General features: G+C 40.6%; 1 protein-coding gene and 2 non-coding genes across 3 annotated transcripts in view; all 3 read right to left on the reverse strand.

Annotated features, from left to right (window-relative positions):
• The window catches only part of LOC142803536 (uncharacterized), a 236,829-nt gene that overhangs the window by 75,499 nt on the left and 148,184 nt on the right, over positions 1–13,146 (reverse strand). The gene's annotated exons all lie outside the window — the stretch shown is intronic.
• Positions 538–610, reverse strand: TRNAS-CGA (transfer RNA serine (anticodon CGA)). The gene has a single exon. It is a non-coding gene; the product is annotated as a tRNA-Ser (tRNA).
• Positions 11,389–11,461, reverse strand: TRNAS-CGA (transfer RNA serine (anticodon CGA)). The gene has a single exon. It is a non-coding gene; the product is annotated as a tRNA-Ser (tRNA).

Here is a 13,146-nt window from a genome sequence, read left to right on the forward strand (position 1 = left end):
ATGACAAGGTGTGTACAGGGGAAGTGATTAGAACAATGGAATGTAAATAAAAAGAAAGAAAAGTGGATGAAAAAAGAACCAGCCGTGAGCGGGAATCGAACCTACGACCTTCGAATATCGCGTTCGCTGCTCTAACCACTGAGCTACCACAGCGGCCTACCCTCTATCCACTTTTGTTTGGGTTTATATGTGAATTTAGAAGTAGGAGTGACAGTCAGCGTCATCTATAAGCCAAACGACGAGTGTGAAAACACTCTTATGCGTATGTTTGGCGTCACGTAGCACGTGAACTTATTATGAGCGGGCAGCTGATTAATTGTCCCTCTTATACAACCTAAACACACCAAGTCTGCCAGTACGAGACCCTCGTTCAGTGAAATAAGGGAGAGAAGTGTATACCTAAGGGCTCGTATTTTCGTGTTTTAACACAATAATAATGAGATATAACAGACAGTAATGACAAGGAATGTACAGGGGAAGTTATTAGAACCAATGGAATGTAAATAAAAAGATAGAAAAGTGGATGAAGAAATAACCAGCCGTGAGCAGGAATCGAACTTACGACCTTCGAATATCGCGTTCGATGCTCTAACCACTGAGCTACCACGGCGGCCTTCCCTCCATCCACTTTTTTTGGTTTATATCTGAATTTTAGAAGTAGGAGTGACAGTCAGCGCCATCTATAAGCCAAACGACAAGTGTGAATGCATTCTTATGCGCATGTTTGGCGTCACGTAGCACGTGAAATTATTATTAGCGGGCAGCTGATTAATTTTCCCTCTTATACAACCTAAACACACCAAGTCTGCGAGTACGAGACCCTCGTTCAATGAAACAAGGGACAGAAGTGTATACCTAAGGGCTCGTTTTTCCGTGTTTTAACACAATAATAATGAGATCTAACAGATAGTAATGCCAAGGAATGTACAGGGGAAGTCATTACAACCAATGGAATGTAAATAAGAAGAAATAAAAAAGAAAAGTGGATGAAACAATAACCAGCCGTGAGCAGGAATCGAACCTACCACCTTCGAATATCGCGTTCGCGGCTCTAACCACTGAGCTACCACAGCGGCCTACCCTCTATCCACTTTTGTTTGGGTTTATATGTGAATTTAGAAGTAGGAGTGACAGTCAGCGCCATCTATAAGCCAAACGACAAGTGTGAATGCATTCTTATGCGCATGTTTGGCGTCACGTAGCACGTGAAATTATTATTAGCGGGCAGCTGATTAATTTTCCCTTTTATACAACCTAAACACACCAAGTCTGCGAGTACGAGACCCTCGTTCAATGAAACAAGGGAAAGAAGTGTATACCTAAGGGCTCGTTTTTCCGTGTTTTAACACAATAATAATGAGATCTAACAGATATTAATGCCAAGGAATGTACAGGGGAAGTCATTACAACCAATGGAATGTAAATAAGAAGAAAGAAAAAAGAAAAGTGGATGAAACACTAACCAGCCGTGAGCAGGAATCGAACCTACGACCTTCGAATATCGCGTTCGCTGCTCTAACCACTGAGCTACCACAGCGGCCTACCCTCTATCCACTTTTGTTTGGGTTTATATGTGAATTTAGAAGTAGGAGTGACAGTCAGCGTCATCTATAAGCCAAACGACGAATGTGAAAACACTCTTATGCGTATGTTTGGCGTCACGTAGCACGTGAACTTATTATGAGCGGGCAGCTGATAAATTGTCCCTCTTATACAACCTAAACACACCAAGTCTGCCAGTACGAGACCCTCGTTCAATAAAATAAGGGGAAGAATTGTATACCTAAGGGCTCGTTTTTCCTTGTTTTAACACAATAATAATGAGATCTAACAGACAGTAATGCCAAGGAATGTACAGGAGAGTTATTAGAACCAATGCAATGTAAAAAGGAAGAAAGAAAAGTGGATGAAAAAATAACCAGCCGTGAGCGGGAATCGAACCTACGACCTTCGAATAACGCGTTCGATGCTCTAACCACTGAGCTACCACGGCGGCCTTCCCCCTATCCACTTTTTTTTGATTTATATGTGAATTTTAGAAGTAGGAGTGACAGTCAGCGCCATCTATAAGCCAAACGACGAGTGTGAAAACACTCTTATGCGCATGTTTGGCGTCACGTAGCACGTGAACTTATTATGAGCGGGCCGCTGATTAATTGTCCCTCTTATACAACTTAAACACACCAAGTCTGCCAGTACGAGACCCCCGTTCAGTGAAATAAGGAAGAAAAGTGTATACCTAATGGTTCGTATTTCCGTGTTTTAACACATTATTAATGAGATATAACAGACAGTAATGCCAAGGAATGTACAGGGGAAGTTATTAAAACCAATGGAATGTAAATAAGAAGAAAGAAGAAAGAAAAGTGGATGAAAAAATTACCAGCTGTGAGCAGGAATCGAACCTACGACCTTTGAATAACGCGTTCAATGCTCTAACCACTGAGCTATCACAGCGGCCGTCCCTCCATCCACTGTTTGGGGTTTATATGTAAATTTAGAAGTAGGAGTGACAGTCAGCGCCATCTATAAGCCAAACAACGAGTGTGAAAACACTCTTATTCGCATGTTTGGCGTCACGTAGCACGTGAACTTATTATGAGTGGGCAGCTGATTAATTGTCCCTCTTATACAACCTAAACACACCAAGTCTGCCAGTACGAGACCCTCGTTCAGTGAAATAAGGGAGAGAAGTGTATACCTAAGGGCTCGTATTTCCGTGCTTTAACACAATATTAATGAGATCTAACAGACAGTAATGCCAAGGAATGTACAGATGAAGTTATTAGAACCAATGAAATGTAAATAAGAAAAATAAAAGTGGATGAAAAAAGAACCAGCCGTGAGCAGGAATCGAACCCACGACCTTCGAATAACGCGTTCGATTTTCTAACCACTGAGCTATCACCGCGGCCTTCCCTCCATCCACTTTTTTGGGTTTATATGTGAATTTAGAAGTAGGAGTGACAGTCAGCGCCATCTATAAGCCAAACAACGAGTGTGAAAACACTCTTATGCGCATGTTTGGCGTCACGTAGCACGTGAACTTATTATGAGCGGGCAGCTGATTAATTGTCCCTCTTATACAACCTAAACACACCAAGTCTGCCATTACGAGACCCTCGTTCAATGAAATAAGGGAAAGAAGTGTATACCCAAGGGCTCGTTTTTCCGTGTTTTAACAAAATATAATTGAGATCTAACAGACAGTAATGCCAAGGAAAGTATAGGGGAAGATATTAGACCAAATTTTAATGTAAATACAAAGAAAAGTGGGTGAAATTATAAGTTGCCTTGAGATCCTGCCCACGGCAAGTTATCTTTTCGCCCATATTTCTTCGTATTTACATTAAAATTTGGTCTAATATCTTCCCCTATACTTCCCTTGGCATTAGGGTCTGTTCGATCTCATTATTATTGTGTAAGAAATCGGAAAAACGAGCCCTTAGGTATACACTTCTATCCTTAAATATATATATATATATATATATATATATATATATATATATATATATATATATATATATATATATATATATATATATATATAAGGGAGAGAAGTGTATACCTAAGGGCTCGTATTTCCGTGTTTTAACACAATATTAATGAGATATAACAGACAGTAATGCCAAGGAATGTACAGGGGAAGTTATTAAAACCAATGGAATGTGAATAAGAAGAAAGAAGAAAGAAAAGTGGATGAAAAAATTACCAGCTGTGAGCAGGAATCGAACCTACGACCTTCGAATAACGCGTTCGATGCTCTAAACACTGAGCTGTCACAGCGGCCGTTCTATCCACTGTTTGGGGTTTATATGTGAATTTAGAAGTAGGAGTGACAGTCAGCGCCATCTATAAGCCAAACAACGAGTGTGAAAACACTCTTATTCGCATGTTTGGCGTCACCTAGGACATGAACTTATTATGAGCGGGCAGCTGAATAATTGTCCCTCTTATACAACCTAAACACACCAAGTCTGCCAGTACGAGACCCTCGTTCAGTGAAATAAGGGAGAGAAGTGTATACCTAAGGGCTCGTATTTCCGTGTTTTAACACAATAATAATGAGATATAACAGACAGTAATGACAAGGTGTGTACAGGGGAAGTGATTAGAACCAATGAAATGTAAATAAAAAGATAGAAAAGTGGATGAAAAAATAACCAGCCGTGAGCAGGAATCGAACTTACGACCTCCGAATATCGCGTTCGATGCTCTAACCACCGAGCTACCACGGCGGCCTACCCTCTATCCACTTTTGTTTGGGTTTATATGTGAATTTAGAAGTAGGAGTGACAGTCAGCGCCATCTATAAGCCAAACGACAAGTGTGAATGCATTCTTATGCGCATGTTTGGCGTCACGTAGCACGTGAAATTATTATTAGCGGGCAGCTGATTAATTTTCCCTTTTATACAACCTAAACACACCAAGTCTGCGAGTACGAGACCCTCGTTCAATGAAACAAGGGAAAGAAGTGTATACCTAAGGGCTCGTTTTTCCGTGTTTTAACACAATAATAATGAGATCTAACAGATAGTAATGACAAGGTGTGTACAGGGGAAGTGATTAGAACCAATGAAATGTAAATAAGAAGAAAGAAAAGTGGATGAAAAAAGAACCAGCCGTGAGCGGGAATCGAACCTACGACCTTCGAATATCGCGTTCGCTGCTCTAACCACTGAGCTACCACAGCGGCCTACCCTCTATCCACTTTTGTTTGGGTTTATATGTGAATTTAGAAGTAGGAGTGACAGTCAGCGTCATCTATAAGCCAAACGACGAGTGTGAAAACACTCTTATGCGTATGTTTGGCGTCACGTAGCACGTGAAATTATTATTAGCGGGCAGCTGATTAATTTTCCCTTTTATACAACCTAAACACACCAAGTCTGCGAGTACGAGACCCTCGTTCAATGAAACAAGGGAAAGAAGTGTATACCTAAGGGCTCGTTTTTCCGTGTTTTAACACAATAATAATGAGATCTAACAGATAGTAATGCCAAGGAATGTACAGGGGAAGTCATTACAACCAATGGAATGTAAATAAGAAGAAAGAAAAAAGAAAAGTGGATGAAACACTAACCAGCCATGAGCAGGAATCGAACCTACGACCTTCGAATATCGCGTTCGCTGCTCTAACCACTGAGCTACCACAGCGGCCTTCCCTCTATCCACTTTTGTTTGGGTTTATATGTGAATTTAGAAGTAGGAGTGACAGTCAGCGCCATCTATAAGCCAAACAACGAGTGTGAAAACACTCTTATTCGCATGTTTGGCGTCACGTAGCACGTGAACTTATTATGAGTGGGCAGCTGATTAATTGTCCCTCTTATACAACCTAAACACACCAAGTCTGCCAGTACGAGACCCTCGTTCAGTGAAATAAGGGAGAGAAGTGTATACCTAAGGGCTCGTATTTCCGTGCTTTAACACAATATTAATGAGATCTAACAGACAGTAATGCCAAGGAATGTACAGATGAAGTTATTAGAACCAATGAAATGTAAATAAGAAAAATAAAAGTGGATGAAAAAAGAACCAGCCGTGAGCAGGAATCGAACCCACGACCTTCGAATAACGCGTTCGATTTTCTAACCACTGAGCTATCACCGCGGCCTTCCCTCCATCCACTTTTTTGGGTTTATATGTGAATTTAGAAGTAGGAGTGACAGTCAGCGCCATCTAGAAGCCAAACAACGAGTGTGAAAACACTCTTATGCGCATGTTTGGCGTCACGTAGCACGTGAACTTATTATGAGCGGGCAGCTGATTAATTGTCCCTCTTATACAACCTAAACACACCAAGTCTGCCATTACGAGACCCTCGTTCAATGAAATAAGGGAAAGAAGTGTATACCTAAGGGCTCGTATTTCCGTGCTTTAACACAATATTAATGAGATCTAACAGACAGTAATGCCAAGGAATGTACAGATGAAGTTATTAGAACCAATGAAATGTAAATAAGAAAAATAAAAGTGGATGAAAAAAGAACCAGCCGTGAGCAGGAATCGAACCCACGACCTTCGAATAACGCGTTCGATTTTCTAACCACTGAGCTATCACCGCGGCCTTCCCTCCATCCACTTTTTTGGGTTTATATGTGAATTTAGAAGTAGGAGTGACAGTCAGCGCCATCTATAAGCCAAACAACGAGTGTGAAAACACTCTTATGCGCATGTTTGGCGTCACGTAGCACGTGAACTTATTATGAGCGGGCAGCTGATTAATTGTCCCTCTTATACAACCTAAACACACCAAGTCTGCCATTACGAGACCCTCGTTCAATGAAATAAGGGAAAGAAGTGTATACCCAAGGGCTCGTTTTTCCGTGTTTTAACAAAATATAATTGAGATCTAACAGACAGTAATGCCAAGGAAAGTATAGGGGAAGATATTAGACCAAATTTTAATGTAAATACAAAGAAAAGTGGGTGAAATTATAAGTTGCCTTGAGATCCTGCCCACGGCAAGTTATCTTTTCACTCATATTTCTTCGTATTTACATTAAAATTTGGTCTAATATCTTCCCCTATACTTCCCTTGGCATTAGGGTCTGTTCGATCTCATTATTATTGTGTAAGAAATCGGAAAAACGAGCCCTTAGGTATACACTTCTATCCTTAAATATATATATATATATATATATATATATATATATATATATATATAAGGGAGAGAAGTGTATACCTAAGGGCTCGTATTTCCGTGTTTTAACACAATATTAATGAGATATAACAGACAGTAATGCCAAGGAATGTACAGGGGAAGTTATTAAAACCAATGGAATGTGAATAAGAAGAAAGAAGAAAGAAAAGTGGATGAAAAAATTACCAGCTGTGAGCAGGAATCGAACCTACGACCTTCGAATAACGCGTTCGATGCTCTAAACACTGAGCTGTCACAGCGGCCGTTCTATCCACTGTTTGGGGTTTATATGTGAATTTAGAAGTAGGAGTGACAGTCAGCGCCATCTATAAGCCAAACAACGAGTGTGAAAACACTCTTATTCGCATGTTTGGCGTCACCTAGGACATGAACTTATTATGAGCGGGCAGCTGAATAATTGTCCCTCTTATACAACCTAAACACACCAAGTCTGCCAGTACGAGACCCTCGTTCAGTGAAATAAGGGAGAGAAGTGTATACCTAAGGGCTCGTATTTCCGTGTTTTAACACAATAATAATGAGATATAACAGACAGTAATGACAAGGTGTGTACAGGGGAAGTGATTAGAACCAATGAAATGTAAATAAAAAGATAGAAAAGTGGATGAAAAAATAACCAGCCGTGAGCAGGAATCGAACTTACGACCTCCGAATATCGCGTTCGATGCTCTAACCACCGAGCTACCACGGCGGCCTACCCTCTATCCACTTTTGTTTGGGTTTATATGTGAATTTAGAAGTAGGAGTGACAGTCAGCGCCATCTATAAGCCAAACGACAAGTGTGAATGCATTCTTATGCGCATGTTTGGCGTCACGTAGCACGTGAAATTATTATTAGCGGGCAGCTGATTAATTTTCCCTTTTATACAACCTAAACACACCAAGTCTGCGAGTACGAGACCCTCGTTCAATGAAACAAGGGAAAGAAGTGTATACCTAAGGGCTCGTTTTTCCGTGTTTTAACACAATAATAATGAGATCTAACAGATAGTAATGACAAGGTGTGTACAGGGGAAGTGATTAGAACCAATGAAATGTAAATAAGAAGAAAGAAAAGTGGATGAAAAAAGAACCAGCCGTGAGCGGGAATCGAACCTACGACCTTCGAATATCGCGTTCGCTGCTCTAACCACTGAGCTACCACAGCGGCCTACCCTCTATCCACTTTTGTTTGGGTTTATATGTGAATTTAGAAGTAGGAGTGACAGTCAGCGTCATCTATAAGCCAAACGACGAGTGTGAAAACACTCTTATGCGTATGTTTGGCGTCACGTAGCACGTGAAATTATTATTAGCGGGCAGCTGATTAATTTTCCCTTTTATACAACCTAAACACACCAAGTCTGCGAGTACGAGACCCTCGTTCAATGAAACAAGGGAAAGAAGTGTATACCTAAGGGCTCGTTTTTCCGTGTTTTAACACAATAATAATGAGATCTAACAGATAGTAATGCCAAGGAATGTACAGGGGAAGTCATTACAACCAATGGAATGTAAATAAGAAGAAAGAAAAAAGAAAAGTGGATGAAACACTAACCAGCCGTGAGCAGGAATCGAACCTACGACCTTCGAATATCGCGTTCGCTGCTCTAACCACTGAGCTACCACAGCGGCCTTCCCTCTATCCACTTTTGTTTGGGTTTATATGTGAATTTAGAAGTAGGAGTGACAGTCAGCGTCATCTATAAGCCAAACGACGAGTGTGAAAACACTCTTATGCGTATGTTTGGCGTCACGTAGCACGTGAACTTATTATGAGCGGGCAGCTGATAAATTGTCCCTCTTATACAACCTAAACACACCAAGTCTGCCAGTACGAGACCCTCGTTCAATAAAATAAGGGGAAGAATTGTATACCTAAGGGCTCGTTTTTCCTTGTTTTTACACAATAATAATGAGATCTAACAGACAGTAATGCCAAGGAATGTACAGGAGAGTTATTAGAACCAATGCAATGTAAAAAGGAAGAAAGAAAAGTGGATGAAAAAATAACCAGCCGTGAGCGGGAATCGAACCTACGACCTTCGAATAACGCGTTCGATGCTCTAACCACTGAGCTACCACGGCGGCCTTCCCCCTATCCACTTTTTTTGGTTTATATGTGAATTTTAGAAGTAGGAGTGACAGTCAGCGCCATCTATAAGCCAAACGACGAGTGTGAAAACACTCTTAAGCGCATGTTTGGCGTCACGTAGCACGTGAACTTATTATGAGCGGGCCGCTGATTAATTGTCCCTCTTATACAACTTAAACACACCAAGTCTGCCAGTACGAGACCCCCGTTCAGTGAAATAAGGAAGAAAAGTGTATACCTAATGGTTCGTATTTCCGTGTTTTAACACATTATTAATGAGATATAACAGACAGTAATGCCAAGGAATGTACAGGGGAAGTTATTAAAACCAATGGAATGTAAATAAGAAGAAAGAAGAAAGAAAAGTGGATGAAAAAATTACCAGCTGTGAGCAGGAGTCGAACCTACGACCTTTGAATAACGCGTTCAATGCTCTAACCACTGAGCTATCACAGCGGCCGTCCCTCCATCCACTGTTTGGGGTTTATATGTAAATTTAGAAGTAGGAGTGACAGTCAGCGCCATCTATAATCCAAACAACGAGTGTGAAAACACTCTTATTCGCATGTTTGGCGTCACGTAGCACGTGAACTTATTATGAGTGGGCAGCTGATTAATTGTCCCTCTTATACAACCTAAACACACCAAGTCTGCCAGTACGAGACCCTCGTTCAGTGAAATAAGGGAGAGAAGTGTATACCTAAGGGCTCGTATTTCCGTGCTTTAACACAATATTAATGAGATCTAACAGACAGTAATGCCAAGGAATGTACAGATGAAGTTATTAGAACCAATGAAATGCAAATAAGAAAAATAAAAGTGGATGAAAAAAGAACCAGCCGTGAGCAGGAATCGAACGCACAACCTTCGAATAACGCGTTCGATTTTCTAACCACTGAGCTATCACCGCGGCCTTCCCTCCATCCACTTTTTTGGGTTTATATGTGAATTTAGAAGTAGGAGTGAAAGTCAGCGCCATCTATAAGCCAAACAACGAGTGTGAAAACACTCTTATGCGCATGTTTGGCGTCACGTAGCACGTGAACTTATTATGAGCGGGCAGCTGATTAATTGTCCCTCTTATACAACCTAAACACACCAAGTCTGCCATTACGAGACCCTCGTTCAATGAAATAAGGGAAAGAAGTGTATACCCAAGGGCTCGTTTTTCCGTGTTTTAACAAAATATAATTGAGATCTAACAGACAGTAATGCCAAGGAAAGTATAGGGGAAGATATTAGACCAAATTTTAATGTAAATACAAAGAAAAGTGGGTGAAATTATAAGTTGCCTTGAGATCCTGCCCACGGCAAGTTATCTTTTCACCCATATTTCTTCGTATTTACATTAAAATTTGGTCTAATATCTTCCCCTATACTTCCCTTGGCATTAGGGTCTGTTCGATCTCATTATTATTGTGTAAGAAATCGGAAAAACGAGCCCTTAGGTATACACTTCTATCCTAATATATATATATATATATATATATATATATATATATATATATATATATATATATATATATATATATATATATATATATATATATATATATATATATAAGGGAGAGAAGTGTATACCTAAGGGCTCGTATTTCCGTGTTTTAACACAATATTAATGAGATATAACAGACAGTAATGCCAAGGAATGTACAGGGGAAGTTATTAAAACCAATGGAATGTGAATAAGAAGAAAGAAGAAAGAAAAGTGGATGAAAAAATTACCAGCTGTGAGCAGGAATCGAACCTACGACCTTCGAATAACGCGTTCGATGCTCTAAACACTGAGCTGTCACAGCGGCCGTTCTATCCACTGTTTGGGGTTTATATGTGAATTTAGAAGTAGGAGTGACAGTCAGCGCCATCTATAAGCCAAACAACGAGTGTGAAAACACTCTTATTCGCATGTTTGGCGTCACCTAGGACATGAACTTATTATGAGCGGGCAGCTGAATAATTGTCCCTCTTATACAACCTAAACACACCAAGTCTGCCAGCACGAGACCCTCGTTCAGTGAAATAAGGAAGAGAAGTGTATACCTAATGGTTCATATTTCCGTGTTTTAACACAATATTAATGAGATATAACAGACAGTAATGCCAAGGAATGTACAGGGGAAGTTATTAAAACCAATGGAATGTGAATAAGAAGAAAGAAGAAAGAAAAGTGGATGAAAAAATTACCAGCTGTGAGCAGGAATCGAACCTACGACCTTCGAATAACGCGTTCGATGCTCTAAACACTGAGCTGTCACAGCGGCCGTTCTATCCACTGTTTGGGGTTTATATGTGAATTTAGAAGTAGGAGTGACAGTCAGCGCCATCTATAAGCCAAACAACGAGTGTGAAAACACTCTTATTCGCATGTTTGGCGTCACCTAGGACATGAACTTATTATGAGCGGGCAGCTGATTAATTGTCCCTCTTATACAACCTAAACACACCAAGTCTGCCAGTACGAGACCCTCGTTCAGTGAAATAAGGGAGAGAAGTGTATACCTAAGGGCTCGTATTTCCGTGTTTTAACACAATAATAATGAGATCTAACAGATAGTAATGCCAAGGAATGTACAGGGGAAGTCATTACAACCAATGGAATGTAAATAAGAAGAAAGAAAAAAGAAAAGTGGATGAAAAAATAACCAGCCGTGAGCAGGAATCGAACCTACGACCTTCGAATATCGCGTTCGATGCTCTAACCACTGAGCTACCACAGCGGCCTACCCTCTATCCACTTTTGTTTGGGTTTATATGTGAATTTAGAACTAGGAGTGACAGTCAGCGTCATCTATAAGCCAAACGACGAGTGTGAAAACACTCTTATGCGTATGTTTGGCGTCACGTAGCACGTGAACCTATTATGAGCGGGCAGCTGATAAATTGTCCCTCTTATACAACCTAAACACACCAAGTCTGCCAGTACGAGACCCTCGTTCAATAAAATAAGGGAAAGAAGTGTATACCTAAGGGCTCGTTTTTCCTTGCTTTAACACAATAATAATGAGATCTAACAGACAGTAATGCCAAGGAATGTACAGGAGAGTTATTAGAACCAATGCAATGTAAAAAGGAAGAAAGAAAAGTGGATGAAAAAATAACCAGCCGTGAGCGGGAATCGAACCTACGACCTTCCAATAACGCGTTCGATGTTCTAACCACTGAGCTATCACAGCGGCCGTCCCTCCATCCACTGTTTGGGGTTTATATGTAAATTTAGAAGTAGGAGTGACAGTCAGCGCCATCTATAAGCCAAACAACGAGTGTGAAAACACTCTTATTCGCATGTTTGGCGTCACCTAGGACGTGAACTTATTATGAGCGGGCCGCTGATTAACTGTCCCTCTTATACAACCTAAACACACCAGGTCTGCCAGTACGGGACCCTCGTTCAGTGAAATAAGGAAGAGAAGTGTATACCTAATGGTTCGTATTTCCGTGTTTTAACACAATATTATTGAGATATAACAGACAGTAATGCCAAGGAATGTACAGGGCAAGTTATTAAAACCAATGGAATGTAAATAAGAAGAAAGAAGAAAGAAAAGTGGATGAAAAAATTACCAGCTGTGAGCAGGAATCGAACCTACGACCTTCGAATAACGCGTTCGATGCTTTAACCACTGAGCTGTCACAGCGGCCGTTCTATCCACTGTTTGGGGTTTATATGTGAATTTAGAAGTAGGAGTGACAGTCAGCGCCATCTATAAGCCAAACAACGAGTGTGAAAACACTCTTATTCACATGTTTGGCGTCACCTAGGACGTGAACTTATTAAGAGCGGCCAGCTGATTAATTGTCCCTTTTATACAACCTAAACACACCAAGTCTGCCAGTACGAGACCCTCGTTCAGTGAAATAAGGGAGAGAAGTGTATACCTAAGGGCTCGTATTTCCGTATTTTAACACAATAATAATGAGATATAACAGACAGTAATGCCAAGGAATGTACAGGGGAAGTTATTAGAACCAATGGAATGTAAATACGAAGAAAGAAGACAGAAAAGTGGATGAAAAAATTACCAGCTGTGAGCAGGAATCGAACCTACGACCTTTGAATAACGCATTCGATGCTCTAATCACTGAGCTATCACAGCGGCCGTCCCTCCATCCACTGTTTGGGGTTTATATGTAAATTTAGAAGTAGGAGTGACAGTCAGCGCCATCTATAAGCCAAACAACGAGTGTGAAAACACTCTTATTCGCATGTTTGGCGTCACCTAGGACGTGAACCTATTATGAGCGGGCAGCTGATTAATTGTTCTTTTATACAACCTAAACACACCAAGTCTGCCAGTACGAGACCCTCGTTCAGTGAAATAAGGGAGAGAAGTGTATACCTAAGGGCTCGTATTTCCGTGTTTTAACACAATAATAATGAGATATAACAGACAGTAATGACAAG

This window comes from Rhipicephalus microplus, chromosome 3, assembly GCF_043290135.1.
Source record: "Rhipicephalus microplus isolate Deutch F79 chromosome 3, USDA_Rmic, whole genome shotgun sequence".
Classification (NCBI taxonomy): domain Eukaryota; kingdom Metazoa; phylum Arthropoda; class Arachnida; order Ixodida; family Ixodidae; genus Rhipicephalus; species Rhipicephalus microplus.